The 22,671-nt window shown below is 42.6% G+C and overlaps 1 non-coding gene and 1 pseudogene across 1 annotated transcript; one reads left to right on the top strand and one right to left on the bottom strand.

Moving 5' to 3' along the window:
• The window catches only part of LOC136788543 (syncytin-2-like), a 120,911-nt pseudogene that overhangs the window by 14,780 nt on the left and 83,460 nt on the right, over positions 1 to 22,671 (bottom strand).
• On the top strand, positions 11,221 to 11,293 carry TRNAK-CUU (transfer RNA lysine (anticodon CUU)). The gene has a single exon. It is a non-coding gene; the product is annotated as a tRNA-Lys (tRNA).

A 22,671-nucleotide genomic window follows, 5' to 3' on the forward strand; every position in this document is an offset into this window, starting at 1 on the left:
CTATCTGGAATAAAAGTTCTGTGTTACTTATTTCCGAATGACAACAGTAATTTCACTGTATGTTACCTACTGCTTTTTACTACAATGCCCCTTTCCAATGATTCACTTTGAAGTATTCTATGGACTTCAAATTCTGTCTAAATTCTATATCATGCTTAAAATGAGATCTGGAGGGCAGGTGTCAGAGAAGAGAATTTAAATAGCCACATGAAAATATATCTGTACCCAGCTGCAAAAGAGGTACAAGATGATATAGGCTGTCTGTATTAGGAACAAATGGGAGTCTGGGGAAGAGAGCAGCCCAGGGACCTGATATCATTAACAAGACATCTTTCTATACATGATGACTGCTTCTATTCTTTGTGGTGGACCTCTAGCTGAACAGAATTGTTCAGAAGCAGAAAGATTGTGACATTAAATTTGTTGGGAGTAGACTGTAGGATTGTAGTAACAGACAAATGCCATTCTTATGTATATGTATAGTTTAATACCACCAAAATTATTACAGAGTTAAGAACTTGCATATGGTAGCATGACCATAAAATGAAAAAAGAAGAAAAAGAAGATGGTGATGTATGCATGTCATAATGACATTTCTTTCCTACTTAGCAAAGCTAGTAAAATATGGAGAAAGCATAACCTTAATAATTCTTTTCAGTTCAACTTTATTATTACTATTATTATTTTGGTCAACTACTGCTTCAGAGTATATGTTGTTCACTATTTTTATCGCAATGTGTTTTTGTTTGTTTGTTTGCTCTGTATTATGACCTTGGAATGCTGCAGTTTTATAAAGATGTTAAGTACTAAAAAGCAATATTTAAATCACTGCCCCTGTGAATCCAGCTTCCAAATGCAACTCAGTGGTAGCAACTATTCCAGCATTACTAAAGCGGCAGGAGTTATGATCTTGCAAATATATTTTAGCATTTCCTCTCAAGGAAATCCGAGGCGAGGTGAGGAAATCAAGCCGAGGCGATCCGCTCCAGGGCAGACACATTCTGCAGCGGAACAGGGGATCAAAGCGGGCAGGCCTTTTTTTCGGCATCAAGGCCACTCGAAGCAGCTGAGGGAGCCGCCAAGACCCAGAAGCCCTCGCAAGGGAGGCTGACGAGGTGTAGGTGGAGCCAGCAGTGCTCCCTCCCCTGACGTTCAAAAGCAGCCCCAAGGGAGCATGAGCGACCAGGAACGTGGCGAACAGGATGGGCAAATAGGGTGTGGCGCATAAGTAGGGTGTGACAGTTTGCGCAGGCAGGGTGCGCTCAGGAGAACAGCTAATCTACCGGCTGTCTACCTATAGCTAAACTGCCATGGTCTCCACTAGGCAGAAAGATCTTTCTAGAAAGTCTTTGGAGACCCAGACTGAGTGCCTGCTCCAAAATGCAGCAGTTCAGGTCTCTGGGTGCAGGGAGTGCCTGAGCCTGTTGCTGCCATCTGAGGGCAGCAGAGACACCGTGTGTGTGAGGTGTGAGCAGGTGGATGACCTAGTCAGCCTGGTGGCAGAGCTCAAGGAGGAGGTGGAGAGGTTGAGGGCCATCAGGGAGTGTGAGTGGGAGATAGACTGGTGGAGCAACTCCCTGCAAGGCCTGAAGGAAAGGCACCGGGGTGAGACACCCCAAATGGGGGTGGACCCTCTGCCCTGTCCCTGTCGAGCAGAGGGAGGGGACCTGGGAGATGAGGAGGAATGGAAGCAGGTCCCTGCTTGGCATCACAGGCAACCCCCCTCCCTACCGGCCCCACCTTCCCAGGTGCCCTTACACAACAGGTTTGAGGTCCTGAAGCTTGAGAGACCAGTGGGTGAGGATGAGGTAGAAAGTCTACCCAGGAGGATACCTAGGGCGAGGAGGTCGACTCCATGCCTCAAGACTGCCTCCACTAAGAAAGAAAGAAGGGTGATCGTTGTAGGCGACTCCCTTCTCAGGGGAACAGAGGGCCCTATTTGTAGGCCTGACCCTACCCATAGGGAAGTCTGCTGCCTCCCTGGGGCCAGGGTCAGGGACATTGCCAGAAACCTTCCTAACCTGGTTCGCCCCTCTGATTACTATCCTCTGTTGATAGTCCAGGCTGGCAGTGATGATATTGATGAGAGAAGCCTGAAGGCTATCAAAAGGGATTTTAGGGGACTGTGACGATTAGTAGATGGAGCGGGAGTACAGGTGGTGTTTTCCTCCATCCTTACAGTGGCAGGGAGGGGTACAGAGAGGACACGGAAAGCCCACCTGATAAACACATGGCTCAGAGGATGGTGCCAACACAGGAATTTTGTGGTTTTTTTTGACCACGGGGTGCTTTACTCAGCACCTGGCCTGATAACTTCAGATGGGTTCCACCTGTCTCTTAGGGGAAAACGGATCCTAGCCCAGGAGCTGGCAGGGCTCATTGAGAGGGCTTTAAACTAGGAAAGAATGGGGATGAGGATGAAATAAGGCTCGTTAGAGGTGTACCAGGGGGAACAATGTCAGGGTTGGGGGAGAAAGCAATGGCCCAACTGAAGTATATCTCCACTAATGCACAGAGTATGGGCAACAAACAGGAGGAGCTGGAAGCCATCATGCAGCAGGCTAGCTATGACTTGGTTGCCATCACTGAAACGTGGTGGGACCACTCCCATGACTGGAGTGCTGCAATGACTGGCTATAGGCTCTTCAGAAGGGACAGGCAGAACAAAAGGGGAGGCGGTGTGGCTCCCTATATTAGAGCAAGTTTTGAAGTTGTGGAACTCGAGACTGGGAATGATAAGGTTGAGTCCCTATGGGTTAGGATCGTTGGGAAGGCCAACAAGGCAAGCATCCTGGTGGGGGTCTGTTATAGACCACCAAACCAGGATAAGGAGACGGATGAGGAGTTCTACTGGCAGCTGGCAGAAGTTGTGAAATCGTCAGCGCTTGTTCTCGTGGGGGACTTCAACTTCCCAGACATATCTTGGACATGCAATACAGCTCAGAGAAAGCAGTCTAGGAGGTTTCTGAAGAGCGTGGAAGAGTTTCCTGACACAGTTGGTTAGTGATCCTACCAGAGGAGGTGCCCCGCTAGACCTTCTGTTCACAGAGAAGGACTGGTGGGAGCTGTCTTGGGCAGAGTGACCACGAAATGGTAGAGTTCTCTATTCTTGGCAAAGTCAGGAAGGGGATCAGTAAAACCGCTGTCTTGGACTTCCGGAGGGCTGACTTTGAGCTGTTCAGGACACTGGTTGGCAGAGTCCCTTGGGAGGCAGTTCTGAAGGGCAGAGGAGTCCAGGAAGGCTGGGCACTCTTCAAGAAGGAAATCTTAATGGCTCAGGAGTGGTCTGTACCCACGTGCCCAAAGATGAGCCCGCGCGGAAGAAGACCGGCCTGGCTGAGCAGAGAGTTGTGGCTAGAGCTTAGGAAGAAAAAAGGGTTTATGATCTTTGGAAAAGAGGGCGGGCCACTCAGGAGGACTATAAGGATGTTGTAAGTCTGTGCAGGGACAAAATTAGAAAGGCCAAAGCTCATCTGGAGCTCAATCTGGCTACTGATGTTAAAGGTAACAGAAAATGTTTTTATAAATACATATAAACAGGAAAAGGAGGACTAAGGAGAATCTCCATCCTTTACTGGATGCGGGGGGAAACTTAGGGACAAGAGATGAGGAAAAGGCTGAGGTGCTTAATGCCTTCTGAGGAGGCTCAGGGGAGACCTCATCGCTCTCTACAGTTACCTTAAAGGAGGCTGTAGCAAGGTGGGGATTGGTCTATTCTCCCACGTGTCTGGTGGCAGGACGAGGGGGGATGGGCTAAAGTTGCGCCAGGGGAGGTTTAGGTTGGATATTAGGAAGAACTTCTTTACTGAAAGGGTTGTTAGGCATTGGAATGGGCTGCCCAGGGAAGTGGTTGAGTCACCATCCCTGGAGGTCTTTAAAAGACGTTTAGATGTAGAGCTTAGTGATATGGTTTAGTGGTTTAGTGGAGGACTTGTTAGTGTTAGGTCAGAGGTTGGACTAGGTGATCTTGGAGGTCTCTTCCAACCTAAATGAGTCTGTGAGTCTGTGATTCTGTGAAATAAGGTACCTTACTGTTTCAATGCTCTGAGTGTCATCTTTGTGTGCAACATGAGGTCAACAAAGTTACCTGTTTCCCAAACACCACACCAAACAAATGGACCAGATCTGAATCACAGAACCACAGAATTGTAGGGGTTGGAAGGGACCTCAAGAGATCATCGGGTCCAACCCCCCTGCCAACGCAGGTTCCCTAGAGCAGGTTGCCCAGCTAGGCGTCCTGATGGGCCTTGAATATCTGTAGAGAAGGAGACTCCACAACCTCCCTGGGAAGCCTGTTCCAGTGCTCCGTCACCCTCACTGTGAAGAAGTTCTTTCTCATGTTGGTGCGGAACTTCCTATGCTCCATTTTGTGGCCATTGCCCCTTGTCCTGTCCCCACAAACCACTGAAAAGAGGTTGGCCAAATCCCTCTGTCTCCCACACTTAATATATTTGCAAACATTGATAAGATCCCCAAACTGATATCATTTGCTGTAGTTCCTTTAATAAAATATATTTCAGTGAAGCAACACTATTTTAAGATATCTGAAGATCATATTTAATCTGCTGATAGAATATATAAAATTTTCCTCGATGTTAGTAAAATACAGCCTTTACTAGAGGCCAGAATAAATGTTATTCATAACCTCTTCTGAATTTTAGAGTCTATAATCTTAAGTAAAGCTAAATACAAGGGTGACTTTTATCTCCAACATTCATTTAATTAAACATGGTTCCTAAACTGTCATCATTAATGCTAAATCACCATAAAATCTCTGTAACATTAAATTAACCTTTGATTCTACATTTTTCCTTTTATGTCATATTTTATAAATCTTGTAAAGGGATTAATGGCTACGATTTTAGATACAAACAGCCATATGCAAAGTATAATAGATAGTATAATTTCTTTTTTCAGAAAAGAGTCATCCTTACAAATAAAATGCAGCTGCTAGAGGCATGCTGATTTGAAGTTGTATGCTGAGTACAGCTCATGTAGCATGTTATTTCTGTGATGTTTAAACAACAAAATGCTATGACAAATTCTAGTGCAAATTAAACCCAGTCCCTCAATGGATCATTTCATCTGACTTTCTATATTGCTCTGACTTATTCATTCTGTGTTGATCACATTATCTTTCATCACTGATCACCAAGGACCACTGATCATCATTATCTTTCATGATGGAAATTAATCACAATTTTTAAAGTGAAAACCCCCTCTTTTGCTCAGTAGCCATTATCTCTTGCTGTGGCTCTGTCTATGCAAAAGCTTATTGCTATGCATTCTGTTCTTTTGACAGCATTACTTAATGAATATGTCACCATTATCAATCTTATTTTGATAAACTACATCATCTAAGCTATTAAGTTCTTTATTGTAAGGCACATTCAGTGTATCTCAAAGCAATTTGTTCCTTTTTTATTTCATCATTAGTTTATAACTTCCTTTGTAAGGTATAAACTCTAGAACTCCATGCAGTATTCCATTGCTTGTTTCAATAGTGCCAGAAGTAGAGATAATATAATTAGCTGTTTATTAATCCTCTTTGTTGCCACAAGCTGGCAGGTGGAGCCCCTGAGTTTCTTACTTTGCATGTTTGGCTTCTAGACACAGAAGTCTGTTTTTGTCTGTTCCTGGCAGTGTCTAACTTAAATACACCTAACTAAGTAACCAACTCTGATCATTCTGCTGGCTAGCCTGCCTCTTATGCATGACCCCATCTTTACTAAGAATTTTTTTTCTGCAGTGATTTCATTTTCAAGCAATGAAATAAGTATATTGAATGTTGGCCCATCCACTGATGATTTTCCATGAACAGCCACTTACAACTTTTTGATTAATAAATTCAAAACACATTTAACTTGTGATTTATAGATATTTGTAATATTGTTCTAAATTGCCTCCTCATCTGATACAAGTCAAATGCCATGCTAAAGTCTACTTATATTACATATACACAGCTACTTTTATCAACCAAATTTGTAATCTTATCAAATAGTGAAATCTAAACTGTTCGACAAAACCCATTTTCCATAAAAACACATTGACTGGCATGAATTAGTTCCCTCTTTCTGATGCTCTATTAATGGAAAATCATATTGACCTTTCCATTATATCGTCTGAGTTTGATGTCTGAGTAACTGACCTATAATTATTAGGACCATTCAGCTTATTCTCTATGAATAGCAGTACTACAATAACACTCTTTCAGAACTCTAGGTTTTCCTAGAATTTAAAGTTTTCTTAGTAGTGATTACTTATTTCCCAGTCACATACTCACATGTTCCTGGATGCAGATTATCTTAATACTCAGAGTTCAAATGCTTTTCTTTCAGCTAGATCATAAAGCTACTAATCAGCTTCGTGTAATACAGGCAACTTATTCTTTTCAGTTATTATACTACATATACTAATATTTATTTTGTTATTTATTTGTATTTTTTGTATTTTGATTTTGTGTTTCTGATTGCTGTCTCCCACCATCACTGAATCAGGATGGTTCTGTAACCAGGGTTGTCTTTTTTCTTGATAGAAAACTATATTTTTGACCAGTTAAAAAAAAATTAAAAAACTCTTTTTAAATCACTACCTCTTTAATTTATACTTGGTTTTTTTTATTTTCCTTTTTTCTTCATATAGAATCTTCATGATTATGTTTGTGTGTGTATTCATTCACTGGTAAATAACATAAGAATCACAAAGTTTTTGTTGTCCAGTGGAATATTTTGATTTCTGTTTACTTTTGCTAAGTCTTACAAGTGCTTACCTGGGAAATAACATTTTTGTGAATAATTTGAGGTCACTACTTTTTCCTTTCATCGTTGGTCTGTGTTATCTTCCTCACTGGAGAGAATATTTTGTAGGAGTAATCAGGCAGTAATAATAGACATCCTGATGTTATCAGACCTAGAAAAGGGATGCTGTAATACTTGCAAGTGTTTCTGCCAGTTCTGTATAATTTTAGTCAGGGAACATGTTCAAATCATGAAAAAATACAGATCTAAAATTTCAACACATTAGATAACATTTAAACCCAGAAACTATAAATGCACAGTTCATCTCTAAAAGCTCTTGTAATTGTCTCCTCCTTATCTTGAAAGAAGGATAATTTATCTCATGTTTGTTAAATGGAAATAGTACACAAACATGCAGTTGCTATAACAACAACTGCATCACAAAACCATGCCCTGATTTACCCCAGCAAGGTGTTTATTAACCACCTTTTGCTATAATAGACTGGGGATTATGATTGCATTTTAAAATGCCTGGAATGTGTAGCTATTCAGACCATGCATGAAGATATTCAAGGACAATGTTTCAGCATATGAGAGAAAATAAGTAAGACTCTTTCTCCACTCTCCTTCATTGTTTTCTGCAAATACAGCTTCCTGTTTCACCATTATCCCCTTTTCATTTCATTAATCCCTTGCCATGTTAGAATCCATAAACAAAACCATGCTTTTTAATGGGCTGTTTGAGAGCTGGGTTGCTGAACTCATATACCACTTGCTTTAGCTGTTTGAATGGGTTCTCTGTTACAAAGTTTGATTTTCTGTATGGACCTCTGCAAAACTTTGCATTGCTTTCATGCCTGCACAGCTGAGCTGCAGGGCCTTGTTCTAGCCAGACCTTCTTGATCATACCATTCTTGCTGCATGCTGTCTCGTTCTTGTTGCCGCTGTCTACGTTTTCATCTCTCAGACTTCTTGTGAACCTTCTTTTTCATCCCCTTAAGTCATGGTGGTTTATGGAAGAGAAAGAACAGTTGATTCATGAGAGAGAATGAAGTTGCTCTGACAAGGGAAAAGTTTTAACAAGAGGGGGCTATCATGGTTCCCTATAAAACATCTCATGTATTTGCAGTTTAAGGCTTAGCAGCTATGGCCTTTCTGTTCCTCTGTGCTTCTGTTCTAGATGCAGTCCATCTGCCCAGAGAAGCTGCGGATGTCCCATAGCTGGAGGTGTTCAAGACCAGGTTGAACAAGTCCCTGGGCAATGTGATCTGGTAGGTGGTAACCCTGCCCATGGCAGGGGGGGTGGAACTAGATAGTCTTTAAGATCCCTTCCAGCCCAAGCTGTTCTATGGTTCTATAGCTTATGGCCAACAGATCAAGCTCAGCAGCTGAGTTTGCCGTATGGAGTGGCTTCCCTGGAGTGTAGGGAGGCCAAGAGGTTGAGACAAGAAAATCTCTTTGCACTCATTCTGTCATCTTTACCAAATGCCATTCCCAGTGTGCAACCTTGCTTTTCACTTCTTTCTACCTATTCTCCCCTGCATGTCATAATGATTCTTCCCTTTTGCCAGTGTTTGGCTCTTTGGCTCTTTGCAGTTCACCCTCTCACTTTCTACCACTCAGTCTCCTAACTTTCTCTCAAGAACTCTCACTTGAATTTATTTATTTTGTCTTTAAATGCTACAGTTGTATTCAGATTTGTTGGTGTGCTCAGATTACCATTCCCCAAAATAGTAGTCCTCTGATAGAGACAAACTGTAATATGCCACTTGGAAAAACAAACAAATGTTACAGCCTTTCAAGAGTGAATCTGAGCTGGCTTCAGCTAAATGTTGAAGGCTGAGAGCTACTACATAACTCATATCCTCAGAAAATCTCCACCTATACCCTCCTTATATACAACCCAACTTTTAAAAATATCTTTATTTTGACTTCCCCTAAAGGATACAAAATACATACATAAGATGTAATAGTGAGCAGTATAACAATTCAAAGCATGATTCAGAGCTGAACAAACAGAAGTTAGAGTTTTTCAGCTTTTTCGTATACTTTTTTTTTTCTAAAGGAGGATGTAATCTTAGGATCTGGATTATTATTTACACTCTGTTCCTTTTCTATGAAAATTCGAACAAATGTTTTGGTTTTGGTGTATTTAGTAGAACTAATTTCTCAGTCTCCACTATCCTTAAAGATTAGAATTGTCTTTGTCTTCCTAGGATAAATATCATGTGATAACCACAAACTTTAAGGGCAAAAATTATTTCAGCACAAGATCAAAAATAGGACAATTACCTTTTTTTTTTTTTTGAAATGTGAGGTTGTTATAAGATGAATTAGATTACTCATCAGCTTTCACATAGTATTCTAATGCTGTAGAGTGGTTACAATCATCTTAGCAAGCTTTCCCCTAACTGTTCAGTTCAGGCTGCCGAAAAAGGTGAATTGTTCAACTTTCAATAGAATTATAGTATCTCTTCTGAAAAAAGCAGACAAAGTGCTTCTATTGCATCAGTATGCATTTAAACAAAAGGGTAAGGTGAGAAATGGTTAAGATTATTCCCCACAATTCTTTCTGTTAGTAGTGGCACTTGTTTTGGTACCTTTGCCCATTAACCATATCAATACTAGGAAATTAAATGAGCCAAGACTTTAAGAAGTGGCACAGTGCGCATTCATATGGCTAAACTCTCTTTTCCAAATGCCCTATCCCCCTAAATGAATCTCATCCATGATAACTGCTGGCTGAGAAATTCCCTGGACTCTTCTGTTTTGCAGACTATGCTTGTTTACTGGCTGGAAAAGCACTACCTGGCAGAGGCTAAAAATCTGCTGGTGCAGTATCTCTGCTTAGTTTACATCACTGAAACATAAACACAGGGACTGTGACTGCCAGATCTGTGGGTATAAAAACATTCATTCAGAAAAGCAGGCTAAGAGTCTATGCCAAGGATGCACGGAGCATCTGGGCCAGTCACAATACGGTGCTTTTGCCACTCATTACCGGTTAGACTCACTTCAGCCTCCAATACAGTTAACTGCTGGGATCCCCCCGTCACACCATAAATACAGATGGGCTCTGGCCCTTTATAACTTGATGGCATTAGAGTACATTGTGCACCGGTGTCTACGAAAGCCTTATACTTCTGTGCGTCTGACGTGCCAGGCCATCGAATCCACACAGTCCAATAAACTCGATTGTCCCTTTCCTCCCCCTGGCTGGAGGCAGGGCCCCTCTAGTCCTGGTCAGAATCTTCGTTTCTGTGTTTAAAGGACTGCCTGCTGGAAGTTGGAGCAGCAAACTTTTCAGAGAACCCCTTTTTCCCAATTGTTTTCTTTTGCAATTCACGTACCCGTGCCTCTAGGGTCGCAGTAGATTTTCCATCCCATTTTCTCATGTCCTCTCCATGGTCACGTAGGTAAAACCACAGGGTGGCGCGGTGTGTGTGCCCACCATATTGTCTTCCTTGCACAGATGAACGTTTACCCCTAATAGCTGAGACACTGGTTTGTACAGGTGGGGAGGAAAATAATCTCTCTTCAAGTTGGTGGATCTTTTCAGAAAGTTTCTCCAAAGTATTCTCTTTTGGCTGGTGGACACTGATTCGTTCAGGTGGAGGGGAAGATAAATTCTCTTTAAGTTGGTGGACCTCTTCAGAGAGTTTCTCCACAGCCGAGACACAGGCCTGTAGGGAAGAGGAGAGATTTCCTTCGTACTGCTGGAGAATTTATTCACTTCATTCACTGGGGGATTCTCCTCCTCTTTCCAGGTTAGTATTGCCAATGAGCTGGCATATGATGATGGTGCACTCCGTACAAACTTCCGCCACATGGGTAGTGTACACCGGACTGCATCTGGATCTGCGGATGTTTGTGCGTCGTCTAGGTCCTTATAAATTACTTCCCGTACGGCCAATTCCCTCAGGTACTGAATTCCCTTCTCCATGGTGGTCCACTTGCCTGGTAGACATACAAGTTCTTCCTTGAAGGTATACCTTTCCTGCACAGCTGACAGGAGACGCCTCCAGAGGCTGCGAGATCGTGCTCCATCTCCAATTGCTTTGTCAATACATGCGTCCCTAGCAAGGGATCCCAGCCGCTTGGCTTCCTTCCCCTCTAATTCCACATAATTGGCTCCGGTGTCCCAGCACCGGAGCAGCCAGGTGACAAGCTGCTCGCCTATACAGCGACCAAAATCTTTTCGCACATCTCGTAGCTCACGCTGGTATAGGGTTCGGGTAGTTACTGTTGATATTTCGACATCCTCATCCTCATCTTCAGTCTCCTGCACCTTTGATGGCCCAGCCTCGTCTTCACTATGCTCAGACTTCACAGAAGACTGTCTGCGTTCTAAACGACCTGAGCCTCTATACCATTTTTTCACCTTGTCTACAGGGGCAACTTGCACTGCTACAGCTCGTTTCTCTGACCCAGACACAGGAGTGGGAGCAGCTTGTCACCTGGCTGCTCCGGTGCTGGGACAGCTGCCCGGCTAGTTCAGTCGGTAGAGCATGGGACTCTTAATCCCAGGGTCGTGGGTTCGAGCCAAACGTTGGGCGCCATAAAGGACTGTTGTGGTTTAACCCGGCTGGCGGCTAAACACCACACAGCCGTTCGCTCACCCTCCCGCCTCCCTCTCTGGGATGGGGGAGAGAAACGGGAAAGTGAAGCCGGTGAGTTGAGATGAAGACAGTTTATTAAGAATGGAATATAATAATAACAATAATGATAATAATAGTGATAATGATAATAGTATTAATAATAATAATGTGTACGAAACAAGTGATGCACAATGCAATTGCTCACCACCCGCTGACCGATGCCCAGCCTATTCCCGAGCAGCCGGCCCCCCCACCCCGGCCAGCCACCCCTATATATTGTTTAGCATGACGTCAGATGGTATGGAATACCCCTTTGGCCAGTTTGGGTCAGCTGTCCTGGGTCTGTCCCCTCCCAGCTCCTGCTGCACCCCCAGCCTGCTCGCTGGCAGGACAGAGCGAGAAGCCGAAAAGTCCTTGGCCTGGTGTAAACACTGCTCTGCAACAATTAAAACATCAGCATGTTATCAGCGCTCTTCTCATCCTAATCCAAAACATAGCACCCTACCAGCTACTAGGAGGAAAAATTAACTCTGTCCTAGCTGGAACCAGGACACGGGCATTAAATAGACTTTGCTGGAAAAACTGGCAAGTGTCTCATCTGTCACTCAGGTCTTGGTCAGGGATACTACCCTTACTTGAGTTAAGTGGGTTTAAAAATATTTAGCATTTTCAGATAATAGGAAGCAGACACTCATCCCTCTTCTTTCCATCCTTAACAGAGATCTTGTCCTGAGACTTATGCGTATATACACCCTTTATAGATAAATATATCCAACAGAGAGGGTGTCATTCTCCCTGCTTAATTTGACCGTTCTTGAAAGATATTTTGAAAAGTTACTTGAATACCTTCAGTGTTTTGGAGAGCACATATTTTCTGGTTTCACCAAGCAGTTGAATTTCAGCCAAGCCCATAGTTTTGGTAATTTATCCATTTTTCTTAGTTTGCTTTTACATTTCTAGATCCTTTCATATTGCCATGATTTGACAATATGCAATTATTTTGTTTTGTATGCATATAACCTGCAGGCAGCAGCTTCGCGTCTAATAAATGATTCTGTCATAAAGAGACTTGGACAAAGCAGACTTTTCTGGTGATGTTCATTGCCTGTAAAAAAGAAGTACACAACGAACAGACATTTATTCCAGATCTAACTGCCTATTCACACAGTTCAACAGACTGTCAGATTAACTGTAATGGTGCCTTCTAGTGACTTTGAATAACACAAGTCTGTGTCTTCTCAGATTTTATTTTTATTTTATTTATATTGTTATTTATTTATTTTACCTTTCTCTCTTTACATGGACATACTGGATGTCTGTGTTCAGATTTTAGTAGTGGGGCAATGGACTGCAGTGGGTTTACGTGGCAAGGTGTTGGTAGCAGGGGGCCATAGGGGTGGCTTCTGTGAGAAGGATCTAGAAGCTGCCCCATGTTTGGTAAGGGCCCCACTGCTGACCAGAGCCGAGCCAATAAGTGATGTTGTTTTGCGCCTCTGTGAGAGCATATTTAAGTCAGGGAAAAAAAAAAAAAACGCTGTGCCACACAGCAGCTGGGAGAGTGAGAGGAGTGAGGGACAGCCTTGCAGGTGCCAAGGTCAGTGAAGAAGGAGGGGGAGAGGTGCTCCAGGCGCCGGAGCAGAAGTCCCCTGCGGCCTGTGGTGAGGACCATGGTGAAGCAGGTTGTCCCCCTGCAGCCCATGGAGTACCATGGTGCAGCAGGTTTCCACGCTGCAGCCCGTGGAGGAGACCACGGTGGAGCAGGTGGACCTGCACCGACGGAGGCTGTGGCCTGTGGAAGACCCCTGCTGGAGCAGATTCTGGGCCGGACCTGTAGCCCGTGGAGAGGAGCCCACGCAGGAGCAGGTGACCTGGCAGGAGCTGCTGCCCGTGGGGGACCCAGGTTGGAGCAGTTTGCTCCTGAGGGATGGACCCCGTGGTAGGGACCCATATCTGGAGCAGTTCTTGAAGAGCTGCTGCCTGTGGGAAGCCCACGTCAGATCAGTTCAGCAAGGACTGCATCCCGTGGGAGGGACCCCACAGCACAGGGGATGAGAGTGACCAAGAAGGAGCGGCAGAGAAGAAGCGCTATAGACTGACCATAACCCCCATTCCCCCATTCCCCTGCGCCGCTCGGGGGGAGGAGGTGGAAGAGGGTGGATGGGGGGGAAGGTGCTTTTGGTTTCTTTCCTTTGTTTCTCACTTCTCTATCTTGTTAGTAATAGGTAATAAATCTTACTATCTCCCTATGCTGAGTCTGTTTTGCCCATCACGATAATTACTGTGTGATCTCCCTGTCCTTATCTCAACCCTTGAGCCCTTTTCATTGTATTTTCTCCCCATTCCTCTTTGAGGAGGGGGAGTGAGAGAGCGGTTGTGGTGGAGCTCAGCCACCCACCTGAGTAAAACCACCGCAGTCCTTTCTGGACTGCGGTGGTTTTACTCGGGTGGGCGGCCGAGCTCCACCACATGGACCCAGTGCAGGACATAGCTGAGACCTTCAGCAAAGCTCATTGCATGTCTTTGAAAACATTCAAGATAGAACAGAGAATTCTGTCCAGGAATGGGGTGAAGAAAAGGGAGAAACCACAGAGGGAACATCAAGAGCAGAGGAGGAAGAGGTGATCCATGGCACCAGAGCAGGGAGCTGCTGCAGCCCATGGCAGATCCACACTGAAATTCTCAAAGGAATTGCAGCCAGTGGAAAACCCACACTGGAGCAGAGGAAAAGTGTGAGAGAAGGAATGGCAGAAAGAAATAGCTAGAGGTGTTGTTTTATTTTTGTCTTTGTTTTTCCTTACCTAAATCTATTTTAATTGGTGATACATTAAACTAAATTTCCCCAAGTTGAGTCTTTTTTGCCTGTGATGCTAAATGGTAAGTAGTCTTCCTGCATTTATCTTGACTCATAAGCTTTCTTGTCCCTATTTTCTCCACCTTGTCCTGTGGTGTAAAGACCACACAGACACCAGGGTTCTTTTAGGATCAGTAACTGCTACTTCTTTTTTGAGGGCATAACTTCAACTTCAAACCTTTTACTGAGGACAGGCTCCTTTCTTATACCATTCGCTCTACAGCAGTACTTTTCCACTACCTATTCGTTGGTCAGCAACTTTGCCTTGCAACAGCAAACACCCAGCAACTTCCACGTCTTAACCGTCTTAACCGCTGGAGAACAAGCAGTCCGAGACAGCAAGGCATCTCCTGAATCACCCTTCTTTGTTCCCTCTGAACTCTTTACATTCCTTATGGCCTCATTACACTCCTCATGGCCTCATCGTTAAGAGTACGATGTTATCACCAACCATGGGGCTTGTCGACCCCCATGGCTATACTCCCACATTGTCCCACTGAGGAGGGGGGAGTGAGCAGAAGGGTGGGTGGCTGGTTGTTTGTCATGGATAACCCACTCCAGTGGGGTTAAGGGATAGCATGGAAAACCAAATGGATGTTTTTTCCCTGATACAGAGATGTACATTTAGTCCAGTTCTGTTTAAATTAAAGCTCCTCCAGGTAAGCTTTAAGACTCCCTGAAACTTAAATTCTCTGACTATTCGAGTGAAAAAGCAAGCAGAGAAGAACCTTGCTTAAAGATACATATAGTGGTACACTGTGTACACACCCGACATATGTATGTTATCTATAACGTTATATATTAAGCACATGAGAACCTACCTTCATAAAATTTTGAGATAGAAAAGACAATTTTGACTCTGTCATTATTTAAAGATTTTACAGCAAATGGAACATAGTCTACACAGACAAAGAAAAGGTTATACATATATATATATAAATATTGAATAAGAGGGAAGGATACAGCAGCCAAATGAACAACTAATCCAACCAACCCAGATGTTCCCTGGATTGTCCCAGTGTGAACAGCTTGCCCTCTGGCTTCCAATAATTACTTTGCATACAATTTGGCAAGTGGTATTTCTTCTTTAACTGAAAGCCAGAGAAAAGCAGTGCAAAGTCCTATACATCACATAATTCCTGAGAATAGGTGGTTAATAGTACAAGGAAAAATCTTACCTAGTGTATATAATCCAAATGAAAGAACATTATTAGCTTGACAGGATATAAGTTTCAGAAAAACACTAAGGATTTAGGAGCTAAAGTTCCTGTAGGCTTTAAATGAGGTCTAATTTCTAAGTTTAGCTGTGTCTCATTTATCAGTCGAATCATGTTTTATCAACCTGTATGTTCAGATTAACTGAAACAATTTATGTTATTGTATGAATTCAATACAATTTAAGCTAATTGTTTGCATTGGAGGGGAAACAAATAGTTCTTCACTGACATTTCGCAATGGAAAAATAATAATCTTTTTTCAACTTAGAACACTGTATAATTACCAATGTAACTCATACTTAAAATAACAAAATCCTCAAATAATTTTGGGGTTATTTCTTCTAATCATTTTCATATTGTGTATGCTTGCTTTTGTGCAATTGCATTCTCTTTCTCAGCAAGGAGTGTGGGAAAGTTGGTACTTGACTGCAAAGTTTTTTCTGGATATTTTATTTCCTTTTCGTTTTTGGAAGGGATAATTCCATTATGACCAGAATTATTTACTCATATATTTGTGTATTTAACTTTTTACTGTTTATCTGAACTATATATAGTCACACAAGTGTTCTTTTAATTTTACCTAATGTAAAACATGATAAAAATTTTCTGTTTTGAACTCACTGTACTACTTTTTCACCTTGCAGTGAATTTGTGAAAATGTTTATAAATTTAATATAAAGATTAAATAGGTGTCTGTTTCTCAATCATATGTAAAAATATTCAGTTGAATTAGAAGTCATTCAACACTTCCGTTCTTTGGGAAAACACATTAGTAACTAAATAGTTGTGAACTTTTATTACAGCGGCGTAAATCAGCATTGCTTCATTAACAGTAGTGGAACTCCACTGATTTCAATAGAACAAAGCTGATTAACTGCAAAGAAGACTCCAGCATTTAGTTTCCAAATCCAAAACAGCGATGGCCTCTTGTAGGAGGAGATAGTTTCCCTGTCTGCTGCAGATATGGAGTCTTATACATACATAAAACATAAAAACACACACCAGTGTGCCAACAGGTTTTTAATTGTTTATCACACCCAGAACATAGAGTGTGATAACATTCCTGAAGTCACTTTTTCATTTGTTATAGCAGGTTTGCTTAATGAATGTTCAGTATTTGTTTGCTAAGCATGAATGTAAAATGGAGCAAAATAGGATCTTTGTCAAGGACCATTTAAATGGTAATGTCAGTGTTGCAAAAGGTGACAATCTGTGTCCCTTGTAAACAATTAATTCCTACTTTCCCTGCATAGGCTGCCTGCAAAGCTGACTGATTTAGCACCTGCTGTTTTGGACTAACTACGATTTTTCTAAATGTCTGTATATAATAGGAGGTACATATATTAAAGGTGTGCTTGCAGCTGAGTGTGCATGCAGGGAGGGGGTCCTTTATAATTTAGGAGCTCTGTGATTTTTTTAGATTTTTTTCCCTCCCCTTCAGAGAAGGTAATACTTGAAGAATATATACATATATATTTATCTATGGTATAGGACTCAGATATCTTGTGTGTGACACTCAGAAAGCTCATGGAGACAAATTTATCTTAACACTGAGTGTGCCATCACCTGAAGTTACAGGTCTTGTCTGGAAATTAGATCCATAAAATTTTGTTGTTCAATACAGATACAAAATTAGATCCAAAATCCACATATATCTATTGCCTACTTAGGCTATAAAAGTACATCTACAAAAGTTTTAATATATTAGCTAAATTTTAGGTGTCTAAATATAAAATTGACCTTATTAAACTCATGTTCAGTTGAAATCCCAGAGTACCCAAGGGTATAACTTTTCGGATGCTCTTTGGCAATCATGCTTCCTATGCTCCTCAGGCATTGGTCCCTTAGTGAAGGGATGCACGACACGGACTCCTGATGGCTCTTGAACAGAAGGCCTTTACTGCCATTTTTCACCACCACATATACTTTCCCCGTAGCCCCACGTGCTGTCCACGCGCCCGAATCTGTCTTACAACTGGTTAGAGACCCTCAGATATGCGCCTTGAGCCAGCCAGCAATTGGCCACTGCCCAAAGCTCATCTTTAACACTGTAGCCAATTTACTTTATCTTGACCTTGCTCAAGTTTTTGGTTCTACCGCTGTTTTCCTCATTATCTCTAACTCAGGGATGTGCGAAACAGCACAAAGCTCCCTGCGAATTCCTTTCCCACACCTTAGCCTTTCACTGTTATGTACAAATGTGCCAACTGAAATGTTTGTTGGGTAGCTAATGTTAATTAGATCTCTGAAATTATCAGAGAGTTTTTTTTCCTGTAGAAGTTTGGGATATGAAATAATACTTTTTAAGCAGTGATTGTCACTTAAACAAGGGTATCATGAAACTGTATCATGACTAACTACAAACACAGCTCCTTACAGGATCATTCCATAGCTTCGTATTCTTCCATGAAAACTCTTCTCTTTCCCCTTTCCCTTCAGGTCTGTGTATCAGACCTTTCAGCCATCCCTTCTACTGAGTCTAGTGCATTGGGCTTACTGAAAACCTTAATGGAGACCTTGACTCTTGTTCCTAGTTTATAGGAAACTAATTGAAGATATGGGCAATGAACTTGAGGTACTGATGGCCACCCATGTGTCAAAAGAGAAATGTTGCAGTTAGTGCAGGTTAAGATAAGAATTTTAGCAAAGAAAAAAATTGAAAATTTAGAAATTTAGAGAGTTAACCCTACATTAAGATCAAAATTACAAAGACTTCCATGACTGAAATTGCTGATCTGAGCAGTACACTTGAAGTCACATGAATGAAGCTACTTCTTATGTTAATTTACATGACCAGGTTCCCAAGGGCACCCAGGGACTGCTGTGGTTTAACCTGGCAGGCAGCTGAGCAGCTGAGCACAGACGTTTGCTCTCTCCCACCCCCACAGTGGGATGGGGGAGAGAATCAGAATACAGGTAAAACTCATGGGTTGAAATAGACAGTTTAATAGGACAGAAAAGGAAGGAATAATAATAACAGCAACAACAACAATAATAAATAATAATAATAAATATATAAGGCAAGTGATGCACAATGCAATTGCTGACCCCTGCTGACTGATGCCCAGCCAGTTCTGTTATTGCTGAGCATGATGCCACATGGCATGGGACATCCCTTTGGCCAGCCTGGGCCAACTGTCCTGGTTCTGTCCCCTCCCAGCTCCTGGTGCACCCCGAGCCCCCTTGCTGGCAGGGCAGCACGGGAAGCTGAACAGTCCTTGGCTCTGGGTGAGCGCTACTCTGCAACAACTGAGACATCGGAATGCTATCAGCATTATTCTCACCCTAAATCCAAAATGCAGAATCATGCCAGCTACTGTTATAAGCGAGACCACGCAATTTTCTGGTCGAAGATAATTTATTAATTAAGTAAGCAGGTACAAGCAAAACAGCGCTGGGCGGCTGGGGAGTCTCCGCTCCACCACAGCACACAACTTTCCCTTTTCAGTGTCGCCGTTTTATAGCATCCAAGTTTCGGCTTGTCAGGACTTGTTGAACCTTCTGAAGCTGCACAGTTCGTTGTTGGGGGTCGTTGTTTTTCTTTCAATGATCATGCGTTGTGCTCGTGTTCAAGGGGGAGGGTGGTGAAGCGGCAAACAGTATTTCACAGAGTCTTTGTTTTACCAAGGATGTTTATCCAACACCCCCTCCCCACTATCTACTTCCTTAGTCTTCCCCCTTAACAAGGTCGTAAATTGCAAAACCTTATCTTCTCAGCAGATTCTCTGAATTCCTTTTAAAGACAATGAACAAACACTAATTTATCACAATCCCTCCTTTTTCTTTTTCTAACATATTTTGTTCATTGATGAATTTTTGAAGCACTTGTTTGCTCAATATTAAAGTTTCTGCGTCATCCTCCTCCTGTTCAAGAGATTCATATTTCGCACGCACAAGCATAAGGTGAGCTGCCTCTAATCGGTTTTTTACAATCGCAATTACTCGGTTGAATATACATGGTCCAAAAGTCAATGCTAATATAAATAACAGTAAAGGTCCTGCTATGGTTGATAGCAAGGTAGTGAGCCAAGGCGAGTAATTAAACCAGGATTCGTACCAGTTTTGGTGGGCTTCATTCTCCCTTTTTCGTTTTTCTAGCCCTTCTCTCAATCTAGTCATTGTATCCCTTACCACTCCAGTATGATCAGCATATACACAACACTCCTCTCGTAGGGCTGCACACAATCCTCCTTGTTGTAGAAAAATCAGATCTAATCCCCTACGATTTTATAGTACTACTTCAGATAAGGATCGCACAGATTTCTCGAAAGCTGATATAGATTGCTCGATACGGGCCAAATCCTCATCTACAGCAATGCGTAGAGAGGTGAATTCTTGGCTTTGTTTTACCAGAGAGGTAATTCCAGTTCCGGCTCCTGCAGCCCCCAGAATCATCAGAGTGGCTAAAGTAACAGCCGTAATAGGCTCTCGCTTCCTTAAGTGGTTTTTTTGCCATAGCATGTTGGATGTACATATACTCCTCAGAATGGTAAAGAATCCTAGGTATAATTACTACCTGTACACAGAAATCATGAGACGAGTTGAACAATTTCAAAGATAAGCATGGAGTTACCCCCAGAGACGAACATACCCATCTGGTGTTATCTGCTGGTATTAACCATTTTTCTTTGTCTAATTGTGTAACATTTTCTGTAATATTGCATAGATGGAACTTCTCACCAGGGACCGTGCCTACGCACCTGCCATTCCCAGTTACTTCTGTTAACGTTATTCCTACATCCCTTCCCCAATGGCATTGTGGGGGATCGGTTTCGTTTGAACGGGTGGTCTCTCCCAGATCCCCAGTGGCGTCGTAATATGGGGGCCTTATATCAAGACATAACCAGCAAGGTCTAGGCACGTCTGGATTTGTTTGATTCAACAACTGATAACTAGCATTCATGATTCTCCATATGTTATTCCCGGTCACCCCTTCATTTCTAATCCCGTACTCCGGGTTTACTGATTTATTAGCAACCTCCAGTGGTTTAGGGCTATTAGGAGTTAGCATTCTAAAAGCTTGTGTAGGCTGAATCCTCAAAACATTCCCCGACAGTTTCTGATTTGGTCCCACCTGTTGGGGACTCTTAGTGTCTTCCTTCTTTATATAGATGATGCCTCCCCTATCAGTCCCCCAGCAGTAGTTATCTGCTGAACAACATGGTGATCTTCCCATCTAATCAGGCTCCATTTAAAAGGTTTGTGAGGGTGCGCAGACCCAGGAACAGTGTAAACAATCGTACCCATTACTATGTATCGCAAAAAAAAATGGCTAGGGCCCATTTTCCAGAGTTCTTTACCTGGCCACGTAATTCCCCACCGTTTCACTCTCTGCCTCGCTTGTCAGTTCGGTTGCAGCGAACTACAAGGTGCAGGTTCTTCTCGGCAGCAGCAGTGGTCTTCAGGGGAGTTTCTCGGGTAACCGCGACCTTTTTCTGATCAAACAGGGTCCCCTCTCTCCCTTTTTTTACGATACATAGACAGTTAGACCATACTTATCGAGTTTGTTTCAATGTGAGCTTTAAGTCATCAGGGCCTGCGACCGCTTCCCATTCGCTTTTCTGGATCGGTCCTTTCACGCGACTGGCATGCGTTCACCCCTTCTCAGCCGTCCGGATAGCCGTCTCTGTGATAAGTAAAACAACATAGGGGCCTCCCCACCGCGGTGTTAAAGACGTTTCTTTCCATGTCTTAATTAGAACCCTATCTCCAGGTTGTATCCTATGGATTGCTATATCTAGCCACCAAGCCTTTCGCTTGCAACTCCCTCCGTCGGTTCATAAGCTGTATTAAATAAGGTTTTAATTGGATATCCTGTACCTGGGGGTGATCAGATGGCATCTCTAAATCATAAGGCATACCATACAGCCTTTCAAAGGGTGAGATTCCGACATCGGCTCGGGGCTGTGTCCGGATATTCAATAGTGCAAGCGGTAAACATTTCACCCAGGAGGTTTTTGTCTCCATCATAAGCTTTGTTAGTTGCTTTTTAATTTCACCATTCATTCGTTCTACCTTTCCAGAGCTTTGAGGATGCCAGGGAGTGTGATATTCCCACTTAATTCCCAGAGCCTTCATCGTGTCTCGGGATACCTGTGACACAAAGTGTGGGCCTCGATCAGAGTCAATTGCTTCTATTACCCCGTATCTGGGTATGATGCTTTCTAATAATATCTTTACCACAGTTTGAGCTGTGGCCCTTGCCGTAGGGAATGCTTCAACAAAGTTTGTGAGGTGGTCTACAATAACTAATAAGTATCTATATCGCCCTGTTTTTGGAAGTTCAGTAAAGTCTAATTGAATCTTTGCAAAAGGTCGATGTGCCAATTCTCGTCCTCCCGGGACCCTTTTTCTCATATGTTGAGCATTTACCCTCCGACAAGTTATACAATCATTTACGATCCCCTTTGCTATATTATAAGTCCCTATACACATATAATTTGTGGCAAATTGATCCACCAATGCCTGGGTTCCCCAGTGCGTCTGTTCATGAAATCTCCGTAGCACCCTCATAGCTACTGATTTTGGTAACACTTCTCGTCCATCAGGCAGTACCCATTTCCCTTTATCGTTTTTTCGAACCCCCATTTGTGTCATCTTGTCTTCTTCTGTAATAGTGAAACAGAGTAAGGGGAGGGGAATGGGTCCATTCGACCACAGGGAGTTATTCGGCCCGCACTTGTAGCAGTTTTTATAAGGCGGGCTTTCTTCCTCAGAACAATTGCATTCAATCCCATCAACTCCCCATTCACTCCAGCAATCATAACATGGAAATTCCTTTAAGTCTTTCCCACAGTATTAAGTATTAAGTATTATATTAAGCATTATTATATGTTATTTATATATTATTATATTATTAATTATTATATTAATTATTATATATCAAGTATTAAGTATAAGTATTAAGTATTTCCCACAGTCTGGGCAATCTTCCCTCATTCTTATAATTCTTATACTCATTAATGCTGCCCTTTTTGCCTCCTGATCTGCTAGATTATTACCCCTAACCTGAGGGGTGAGGCCTTTTTGATGCCCTTTTATATGTACTACGGCAATTTCTTTGGGCTCTCTGATAGCTTGTAAAACCTGGGTAATCAATTCCTGATGTATTAAACCCTTTCCTTGTGAATTGATGAGCCCCCTTTCTTCCCATATTTTACCAAATGTATGTACTACCCCATAAGCATATTTTGAATCTGTATATATTGTACCGCTTTTATTTTTCAACAATTTTAGGGCCCGCAATACGGCACATAGCTCGCAAGCTT

Source organism: Anser cygnoides, chromosome W (genome assembly GCF_040182565.1).
Source record: "Anser cygnoides isolate HZ-2024a breed goose chromosome W, Taihu_goose_T2T_genome, whole genome shotgun sequence".
Classification (NCBI taxonomy): domain Eukaryota; kingdom Metazoa; phylum Chordata; class Aves; order Anseriformes; family Anatidae; genus Anser; species Anser cygnoides.